The sequence below is a fragment of the Galeopterus variegatus genome, unplaced genomic scaffold (assembly GCF_000696425.1).
Source record: "Galeopterus variegatus unplaced genomic scaffold, G_variegatus-3.0.2 Scaffold498, whole genome shotgun sequence".
NCBI lineage: Eukaryota > Metazoa > Chordata > Mammalia > Dermoptera > Cynocephalidae > Galeopterus > Galeopterus variegatus.
In genome coordinates this window covers 182946-193768 of record NW_007726609.1, presented here as the reverse complement: position 1 = coordinate 193768, position 10823 = coordinate 182946, and the positions used below count along the sequence as shown (strand labels likewise).

The following is a 10823-nucleotide window of genomic DNA, read 5'->3' as shown; positions in this document are numbered from 1 at the left end:
AAAAAAAAAAAAAAAAAAAAAAAAAAAAGAAATGACGACAGTAAAAATGCTTGAAGTAAGAAAGTACTTTTAACTTTTCAAAGCACTTTCATATACTTTATCATTTTTGTATGTCACAATATTGTCCGTCCCCCTACCGCCAGACGTGTATGTTCGTTGTTGCATTTAGAGAATGAAGTAGAATGATTTCACTTGGGATAAACGGAAAAGAATTCTTAAACTGAGGCTTCTCCTTTAAGCAGTCCCTATTCCATTAGGGTTTAAGTTATCTTTTAATGTTACTTAACATTTTTATTTCCTAAATCTTGGAGGGTGACAATTTTTTAGCTTAATGTCAGGCACTGTGCTAAGCATTTTTAGGTTCATTACCTTATTTAAATATCATTACAATACTTTGAAGTGGATAAGGTTATTATCCCCATTTTTAGATGAAGAGACTGAAGCTTTTTAATACAGCTCTGCCCAAAAAATATATAATGCAAGGCACAAATGAAATTTTACGTTTTCTAAAAAAACAAAAAAATTTAAAAATAAACAGGTGAAATTAATTTTAATAATATATTTATTTAAGCTGTTAGCCAAAATATTATCACTTCATCATGTAATTGATAAATACTAATGAGATATTTTACATACTTGTGTGGGTTTGTTCATTTACTAAGTCTTCAAAATCAGGTGTGCATTCTACACGTGCAGAACAACTTGGGTGGGCGAGGCACATTTCATGGTCTCAATAGCCATGTGTGGCTAGTGGTTATCTTATTGAACAGTACCGGTCTAGAGATTAATTTGTCTGTAGCCACACAGCTAGAAAGTGGAAGAGCTGAGACTCCAAATTTGGTCTAAAACCAAAGCCCTTTTCTAACCACTTGGGAATCACTGCCTCCTGCTAATTGCAGTCATTGCAAATGGTGTAATAGTAAATGTGAAAAATATCACTGAGAAGGTATTTTATCCAGTCTTACTGTTTCACGCCCACATACTCACCTACTTTCCCAATAGCAATGAAGATTTATTCATTGTAATATTTTTTGTGCAATGCACAGTACAAGTTGGTATGTACAACACAAAAATGAACGGAATTTGGTACAAAATAACTGCCACTTGATGGACACAAATTACTTATTCTTATTCATCTACATGACCTGTGTATTCTCTCTGCCCAGAGACTACATGAGAAGGCAAATCACAATCAGATGACAGATTGCCTGATAAGGGATGTTTCAATGCAAGGACAATTGAAGTAACAATATTTGATTGGCTTCATCAATCTCATATCAAAGGCAGTTTTGCCAGAGAGATGAAAATGTGCCTGGGTGGCATTGCCACTGCTCATCTATTTGAGTCGTCTTTTACTAGGACTCCATGGCTGATCAAGCCTTCTGCAGAATGACACATTATTTCTGAGTTTTAATAAATTCTTACAGGCCTGAGAAACATTCTCACTCACTGAAATTTGCTTAAATCTCTTCTTTGATCCATTATATAATCATATAATGGCTTTATAGTTTAACCCTCAGAGAATAGACATAGTTCTATGTTTATGAGGTATGCATTACCATAATTTCCCCTTCATGATTATAGCAAAATCCTGGTTCAGGTTCCTAATTGGAACACAGGAAAAACAAAATGCAATAAAAATCACAGTTCCTTCATGGCGTTTCCTCCAAAAAACAGATTCCCACAGTGTCCTTTTCACTTTTGAGGGCTTTTGTTAACTACAAAATTTTTGATGTGATGCACATTCTGAAAACATGTAACTGCACAGTCTGAAGACCATACACCGAGGGGCAGGAGAGTGGACTGGAAATAACAAGGGTTTGAATTTCCCGATTTTATATTTTGTAGCTATATAACCTTGGGCATTTTACCTAGTCTCTGTTTCTTCATTTGTTAATAAATAAATGAAGCCAATAATACTTACCTCATAGAATGGTTTTGAGGATTAATAGGACAATTCATATAATGCAGATCGTGCATAAAAGGCATTCAGTAAAGGGGAGTCCTCTCTACAAGCACAGCAAAGTTCTCATCAGTCCTTTTAGAGTTAGCGCACCTTCAGCTTCTGCCAGGTGTCCTGGCTTTTGGTTATTCCATTGCTCATTGGTGCCACCATCAGACAGAACACAGGAGAAGGGAAAATGAGGAAAATTTTTTCATTATTTTCAGATCTGGATTTCTGTCAATCTTTTCAACAAACTGAATTTCTCAGATGATTTTCTGGGTTACTCAGTTCAACTAGTAGAGTCTTGATGTGTAAATAATGTGTCTACTTCACACAGATCATTTTCTATTGGACTATGCACTTAAAACTAAATGTTGTACTCTATATTATAGAAGAATCCAGATTAACTATAAAGCAACCATGTAGATGAATGGGAATCCAGTCTGTTACTCTTCAGCTCCATAGTCTTGTGTGAATAACCTGTCCTCTATGAGCTTCTGTTTTGGGAATTGTAGAATGGAAATAATAATATTAACTTAAGTCTCTCATGATGATAGCTTTAAATACTTCATAATAGTCACCAAATAGTTCTCCCCCCACCTCAGGTTTTGATGGCAATTTAAAAAAATCAATTAAGTGGTGTCTAATGATGATGTTATGAATAATTATTAGTGCTCTGAAAGTACCTGCATGTCATGGCTCTGCCACACGATCACAAAAGTCCTGGATCAATCAGTGATTTTATTTTCATTGAGTTCCTGCCATCCCCTGTGACACAATCTCCTCCAGCAGTACAAACCCCAAGAGTCAGAGCCGTTACCATCTGGCAGCTTCTGATTTCATCTCCCAGACATTTCCTAGCTCCCAAGAAAAGGACAATGCACGTGCTGGATACTGTGAATAATGGAAGCAGAGTTACAGGAGGAGTAAAATGTCATATTAAGTGTCTTCCCAGAGAAGCACAAGCCAATACTTCCTTGTGCTTTTTTTCATGCAGACTGCACTGAACTGCAGTGATGATGTTTCTCCCAGTACTAGCTTTAGGTGTAAAAAAAATTGCAAAAATAAAAAAAAAATGATGTAAGGAATATTTGAACCAAGGCTTTAACCTTTTAAAATATCAGGAATTGGAAAGGAAGCAGTTAAGAAGACAGTAGAGGGACATACTGGAATGAAAGTCATAATGATTTATTTGTCCTTCAATAAAAAAAACTTTCCATGAAGAAGCTGTTGGAGAAAATCAACTCATAATAATAGGCCAAATTTTTCCTTCTTGATGCCATCTCCCCCTTTCCATTCAATAGACAAAAAATAAAAATGGATACTGTGCTCTTGGCGCGCTCGAAGATATTGTCTACTTTTTCTCCTTTTATTTGGGGAGAGCCTCCTCCTTTCAAAAACAAAGTAGAATACCAGAAAGATAAGTTTTTCTGCAAGTTAAGCACGGAAAGTGGGTCTTCCCCCTAAAACCGCACACCTTTCTAGAGAGAGGAATTTAGAAAATTCACCTGGTTCACTCTCTGGCCTCTGGGTAAATTTAAAGACTAGCTCCTTGGAACAAGAATCAGAGCAGACCAGCTGGAGAGGTTTTGATATTGTTGCTATTTGTTTTTAATATCATGCCAGGGACGAGGGAATTAGACCCTGCTTTTTGATACCCACGACCCATCCTAGGTATAACCAGTCACATCACCCCTAGTCGCTTTAGTGTTCTTGGGAGACATTGCACACTGATGCCTGCCTGGGCGTTGCAGACTAGGCAGCCGGAGCGCGCTGGCAAGCACCAACCTTGCGGCTCTGAGCTGGGTTCTTCCTTTTCTTGCATCCTTCCCTACGTTGGAAACGCGCTGTCTATGCCGGTGATGCTGCCCAGTCTCCGGCAGCGATGCGGCCGGACCCCACTAAAGCAGCCCGCAGGAACAAACCTGCTTAAGCTCACTCGTACTTGCTTTCTGGGGTAGCCAAACGCCAGACCTCCAACCGCCTCCCACCCCTTCTCCCCCCTGCGCACACACCCTCGCCGCCCCCAGACGATCAATCTGGAAAGGCAACCGAGGTACCGACCCCGCTCACAGTTGAGTATGATATATGCAGACACAGCCTCTGGCTCCAACTGCGGCTTTGCCTGGCTCCTGCCCCTACTTCCACTAGTCTGCCTTAAGTATCCTTTGTATGAGAAAATGGTGCTGCTGGATGCCTGTTCTCTAGCTGGAGTCAAGGCAGCCAGCGGGATCTAGAGAAAAACACAGACAACAAGAAAAATCAAACTTCTGTAGGATAATGTGAATGAGCGAAACTTAAAAGGGAAACCTAAGAGAGCAGCGAGCGTAGAAGTGAGGGAACCAATGCATGCCCTGGTTTTTGCTTCGGGAAGCCCGCAACCCGAAAGCAGTGCGTTTTCCCCAGCAGCGGGTCCCGCACGCAAGTGTGTCGCCAGCACGCTTTCTGCCGCTTTCTCGGGGCGGCGAGCAGTAACTTCCTAAGCTTACCTCCATCTCGCCCCCGCCCTTCTTCCCCGGTTCTCCGTCAGCGGGGAGGGGCCGCCCCCGGAGCGGTGGGGGCTGTGGGGTACAAGGAGTGGGGACCAGAGGGGGGTACCCAGCAGTTGGTGCTGCGCCATCCCCTCCCAGCAGGCGGCCCGGGCACCGGTTCACTTCTCTCCCCCGCCTTCCCCTCGCTCACCCCCCTTCCTTCCCCCTTCTCCCCCCCTTGCTAGTCCCTCCCCTTCGCCATTGAAAAGGGCTGGCTCGGCACTGGCTCCTTGCAGTCGGCGAACTGTCAGGGCGGGAGGAGCCGTGAGCCAGAGCTGCACGCAGCGGCCCGCGCAGCAAAGCGGAAGGCAAGCCAAATAGAGTGCGCAGAGTGGCAGTGGGAGCGACAACACAGGCGGCACAGGCGGCACAGGCAGCCCGGGCGGCCGGAAGAGCCTCAGAAACAACCTCCAAGACTACAGCTGCTCCGCGGACTGCGAGCTGTGGCGGTAGAGCCCGCTACAGCAATCGCAGTCTCCGTGGAGCGGGCAGAAGCCTTTTCTCCTTTTCGTTTACCTCTTCATTCTACTCTAGTGGCTTCAATCACGAGGTAAGTATGCGGTCCGGGTGCCAGAACAGAGTGCGGCTGGGGAGGCGTGAGTCCCACACTTAGTGCGCGGAGCCTGCCTGCTGCCTGCTCCTGGGGTCTGGACTGTGACCACAGAGTGGTTTTAGAGACGCTTTTGGTGTCCTCCCTTCCCCCCTCCTCCTTCTCTTCCCTTGAGGTAAGAGGAAGAGCAAAGCCCAGAGGTGAGTGCAGAGAGAATATCTTTTTGGCACTGCTACCGCTGGGCTTGGTTACTTTGCGAAAACTCTCACTTCTGTCAGAAAAGTGTCCTCGCACGAGTTTCCCCAACATGGGCTATGCAGAAACGTCTTTCACTTTAAAGACATAGCCAATTTACGCGAGGCTGAGAGAAACTCGGATTGGGGCAGGTGCTGAGAAAAGAGCACGCCCCAGACTCCCGGGCTAGCCTGGCGGAAGGGTCCGTGCTGAGAGGCAATGCCTAGAAATGAGAATCTGCCTTGGACTCGCTGGGCCAGGCCTCGCTGCACTCCTCTCTCTGGGGGCTCGGGTTTGGATCCTGCCCAGGCTGGTTCCAACCCTTGGGGGGTCCGACCCTTGGCTCAGAGCGAAGGAGAGAGCTGCGCGCCACGGGGCGCGCAGGGTCCCCGGGCCGTTCTTCCTGGCTCTCGCCTCCCGCCCTACTTATGGGGCTGTGATCAGCCAGCACCTGCTGGATGTGGAGATGGGAGGTGTGGAAAATTCTGCTCACCTTGAAAAAAAGCAACTTCTTACAATCGCGTAGCCAAAAAACGGCACTATTTTCTATTTTTTTTTAATGACTTTTTCTAAGAGTGTAGCTGAACATAAAAGGGTTTTTCTTTCTCTAAAGAAATGATTTGGAAGCCCTTAGCCAAAAAAAACCCCGCCCACCTATCCCATAAATAAATGGGGTTTTCTAAGACAGAACCGACAAACAGTTCATCTCTCCACAAAATAATTATTTTTCTTAAAGCGTGTAGCTATAAACGACTCCTTTTTGCGAAAAGGAATGCCTCTTAATAACAGCGTCATCAGAAAAGGCGACTTTTTAAAAGCGAGTAGCTGCAAACGGGTGCATTTCTTTAGAGACTTCAGAAGAGCGGAGCGGCAGTTTGCCCTGGGTTGCAGACACGACTTGCGTATGAGCGCTTAGTCGCACATTGGTTCTCCCTCCTGGGAGGGGGGAACATCACATTCCCAAAGCGTATAGAGGGAACCCTTCCTTGCCTTCTCCAAGGAGAGACTTTTAGAGCTTAATTGAAGAAGACCCCTTTGCTCCCAGAATGAATATTCCGCGCTCCGGTGCTTTGGCCGCCTTTGCGGCTTGGGGTGCGGGGCGCTGAGGTGCGCGTGTGGAGTGCTTGTGCGCGCGCGCGCCTGCGGGCGGCCCCTAGCCTCGCAGAGCTGGGTGCCCTTCCAAAATGTTGGCTCAGGGGCTGGGAATCCAAACTTGCGCCACTGCGGCACACACCACAAAGCAAAGACCACAGAGGAGGAGCTAGGACAAAAGAAGTAATAGAGTTAAACCGCAACAACAACCAAAATACAAAACGCATCCTTCCTAGTGCGAAACATCCCCAAATGGGCTTTAAACCTAGCCTAGAAGCTGTTTCTGTATGAAGGAAAGTAAGTGCACGGAAGCAAGTGGTTGAAAATCGGGGTAGACGGGGAAGGGGGCAGAAAAGATGAGGATGGGGCGATGGTGTTAGAGGAGCCGGCGTGCGGGCTCTTAGCGCTGCTATCAGGAAACAACCTGAGGAGCGTGCGGAGAATTCCAAACACTGAGCACAACTCCAGAGAAGGTAAGCAGCGTTATGACTTAAAGCGCCCATCCTCCTCCACTCCACAAAAAGTAAAATAGGTGTGACTCAGAAAAGAAAAAAGCGGGGGAGAGGGGGACTTGCAGGTACCTTCGCGACTTGGTAAAAGACTAAATGGAATTCCACTCAATCTTGTTTGAAATAAACTCGCACAATCACGGCGGGAAATCTCAGCCTCAGGGCTGTCCTTTTCCGTGGGCGGAGGGGAGGGGGTTGAAATCAAGTCGAAGTAATAGTATATGTACATGTTTCTCCCTTTTTTGCCTTTGTCTGGTTCATCGGAGGCAGTGCGGATGGTATGCGGGCGGTTTTGATGAAAGAACCGAGAGACGAACACACGCTAAGGTCTAAGGATACCCCTCACCCTCTGCTAAATTAAGAACTGCCACGCGCAGCTCCCGTGAGCTGAGTCCTGCCGCGGCTGCCAAGGCGCTGTGCTTGCCAAGCGGCGACGGAGCGCCTCAGTGAGCAAGGCCCAGAACCCTGTTCTCCAGTCGCCTTTGCACTGGCAGCCCCTCCTTCTAGCAATGATGTCAGCCGCGGAGAGGCTCGGCGGGCCGAGAGGAGGCCGAGCCGAGGGTCCTGGCAAGGAGCGCGAGCGGCCCTGCCTCGCGCGCTCCCTGCGCGCAGCCGCCCTCGCTTCCCTTCGGCCTCTTCCCGCGCTCCAGCTCAGCGCCCCTCCTTCCTCCTCCCGGGCTCCCCAGAGGCGCGTAGAGGCGCCGGAGGTGGGGGCGGCCACCGTGGGCCCCGCAGCGGCCGGTTTTGAACGCCAAGATCAAATTCAGGTTCGGGGTCTTCCCCCACCTCATTTCTTCTTCCGCCCGCGCCCCACTCTGTCCCGTTTTCACTTCGCACCTTCACTATTCACAATGAATTTACTTATTTAGCGGCATTTTAGAGGGCAAGTTTTTCAGATGAAATAATAATAGTTACTAGTGTTAAATTTCCGCTGTTTCCCGTCCTGCCCCTCCCCCCCCCCACACACACACCGGGTGATAAGAAGGATGTGAAGACCGGCTTCTTTAAAATCCCGTGCCTGTCTCTTTACCTTCCACAGAGCAAGCTTCCTAGAAGGCGAAGGGGGTCGTCTTCCTAAAGAAATGGTGCGGTGGGGGAGGGAGACAATCGAAGGCAAAGGAGCGGGTGGGGAGTCCCCTTAACTGAAAGAAGGGACTGGAAATTGGGACTTGTAGAGATAAAGGCTCCGTCCGCTGCTGCCGCAGGGGAGAGGCCACCGTCCTCTTTATTATAAGGCCGCGCAGTCACTTCTGGCGGCCGTCACGCCAAATCGGGAAGATTCAGGAATAGGTCTTTCCGAGACGGAAGCTCGCTGCGGCTTCCCTTCTGAGCTTACTCTTCTCTTCTCATTGTAAGGAGCAACTCCCTGCTTTCTCGAATTTGAGGCTCATCTGTTTTCCCTGGTTGCGGACAATTCTTTATCTCTGGGGGAGGGCCGCAGCGCGCAGTTGGAGAAGGTTGTCCAGGGCAAGACGGAGGGGACGGGGGCAGGGCGCTTGGAGGCAACTGGATCCTGGAGCCCAGTTACCTTCTAAAGGAAATTATATTCAAGGGGGATCGCAGCTAACTGCTTACGTATTGTATTTTGGTTTGGACGCAGGTGGGAGATATAGGGGACAGGAAACAGGAGCAAAGAATTCTTCCGTTTTGTAAATGTAGGGTTTTGTTTGTTCGTTTTTCACGTTTTTCTTCTTCCCTTTGATGGAAAGCTTCACTTACGTGATATATCGCTGAAAGCCAACTTGAAGTTGCTGTGCGTTTGAAATACAGGAATGGAAAGGAAACTCAGACCAAGCATAAAAACACATTTTCTAGAGCCCAATCATTTGCTAAGGGGTGAAAGGAGCCCCCCTTCCCTTTTTTAATCACCCGGACGCCATTCAGATAGATGCCCAAGTAATGTTGGCTTTAGGCAGCTGAAAGCCCTGGCAGAAGGGATTGCAGGTTTCACATTATTCCTTCTCTTGGTGTTCAAACTTATGTATTTTGCAAGATAGAAATTCCTGAAAGAGAGTTTCCAGACTGCTGATGGCATGAGGAAATCTGGTAAGGGATTTAGAAAGCAGAAAATACCCCTTTTCTCTGTGCAAGCAATCCACAAAAACCTTTAGCCAAGATTTATAAGATTTCTGGGGGAGCGAGGGGAGGCACAGCAACAAGGAGACTTTATAAACTACTGGCTTTGAGCTAGCTACATTGACAAAATATGTATGGCTGCCACGTTTTCTATTAGTGAGAAAGGAAATTATTCAGGGGATGAAAATTTGAAAGCTAATTCTCTCCAATAATCTTGCTTCACATATTTTAAAGGAGGTGTCATCCGTTTATTTATTCATCAAAGAATCCACAAACATTAATTAGTCACCTACAGTGCCAGACGATGTGTTAGGCTCCAGGAATACAAAAGAGAATATGAAAAACGTGGCATGGGCCTCTTTGAGCCAGGAGACTGTTATGAAACTAGGATACAATGTGATAAATGCTCTAATTGAGCATAATGGAGAGAGGAATTAATTTTTGCTAAGACAGACGTTGGGAAGTGGTTCATAAAGAAGGTGTCTCTCTGGCTTTAAAAAATAGTCATTCCTAGTCAGTGGCTAGCCAGGAAGTAGACCTTGAAGGTCATTGCCTGACACAGACTAAGCAAGGAAGGGTGTGAGGGACTTGATATCTTGCTATGGAGTTAAGAGGTATGTGTGTATTGTAGACAGGCCACCTTTGAAGGTTTTTAAAGCAAACATGTTAAAACAACTACAACAAAACAGCACGAGAAAATCGGGCAGTAGGTGGCACACAGAAATATTGTTTGTCTTTAAATGAGTAATTAAATAAACTGATGCATTGCAATAGAGAGTGGAGATAAATGAATTAAGAAGATACTGTAACATCTGGGAAAGAAGACAGATAAATGAAGAGGGCCTGAAGTGCATCAGTAGAACCAAGAAAGAAAGGAATGCTACTTTGGGGAGAAAATGGCTCTTTAGTCATCATCACCTATGCTATCCACTTTTATCTTTTTCGTCACCTCATTTCCCCCACCCAAATACCTCATATTCCACCAACAGAATAAATTTCCTTTGTCCTGGAGAGACCCCCACTCACTCATCCCCACTTCACCCCATTTTCCACACACCTTCCTGCATCATTTCTGAACCCTACCTCAGCTCTGCCAACCCTTACCCACTTCAATTTTCTCCCTACCACCAGTTAGAGTCCCTTAATTTTGGCTTTTTATTCCGCTTAGGCTCTAGCATACAGCCCTAGTTCACTTTTTTTCCCCCCCTCTTCACGTTGGTTTTCCATGGCCCCTTCTGCCCTGAATTAATTACCACCCCCCTGATTTTTCCACTCATGTCCCCCTTCTGTGCCCTCCTCCCTGCTAGCCACCTTGAACTTTCCTCTCCTTCAGTGACCTCAAAGAAGCTTTAAAAGAAAAGCAGCCTCTACTTCAAGCTTCCTTATATGTTTGTAAAATTTTCTTCACCCAGAAGGTGTCTTGCTGTTTCTCTGTGTCTTTTGCTGTTTTATTTCAAACAAGATTTTAGTGGAATTCCTCTAACTTATTATATTTTTTATTTTATGCCTGCAAATGTCTGTTTTCTTTTGGCTACAACTAGGGATTCAAATATTGTACTTCGGGGAGTATTTCCAACTTTTTTGAATTTCTCACTGCACACTCCTGACACTTTCTCTGTGTCCTGTTCTTTCTGGTGTGTCCTCTTCCCATGGGTCATCCTTTTACATTTGCAGTAAAAAATTCTTTCTTATTTTTATTCCCTTCTTTTGCTTTGTGGGATTGTCATAGTGGCTCAAGTTTAAATATTTCAAGAGGGCTCGCCCCTCAACAGACCCCCCCATACACAGAATTTTAAAACCTTTGTCAGTGTGTGTTCATACCAACATACACAGTTACCCTGTCAATCTTCAGGGGCAAAGGAACCCTTTTTTTGTTTATTTAGGAA

The 10823-nt window shown here is 46.0% G+C and overlaps 1 protein-coding gene and 1 long non-coding RNA gene across 2 annotated transcripts in view; one reads left to right on the top strand and one right to left on the bottom strand.

The window, feature by feature from the left end:
• The window catches only part of LOC103587873, a 6004-nt gene extending 3692 nt beyond the window's left edge, over window positions 1-2312 (bottom strand). The window contains exon 1 of the long non-coding RNA XR_550261.1: window positions 1925-2312. This is a non-coding gene — a long non-coding RNA (uncharacterized LOC103587873). The remainder of the gene's footprint in view (window positions 1-1924) is intronic.
• A 2479-nt stretch (window positions 2313-4791) lies between these two features.
• The window catches only part of LOC103587872 (protocadherin-11 X-linked), an 87808-nt gene continuing 81776 nt past the window's right edge, over window positions 4792-10823 (top strand). The window contains exon 1 of the mRNA XM_008569445.1: window positions 4792-5026. The gene's annotated coding sequence lies outside the window, so the exon portion shown is untranslated. The remainder of the gene's footprint in view (window positions 5027-10823) is intronic.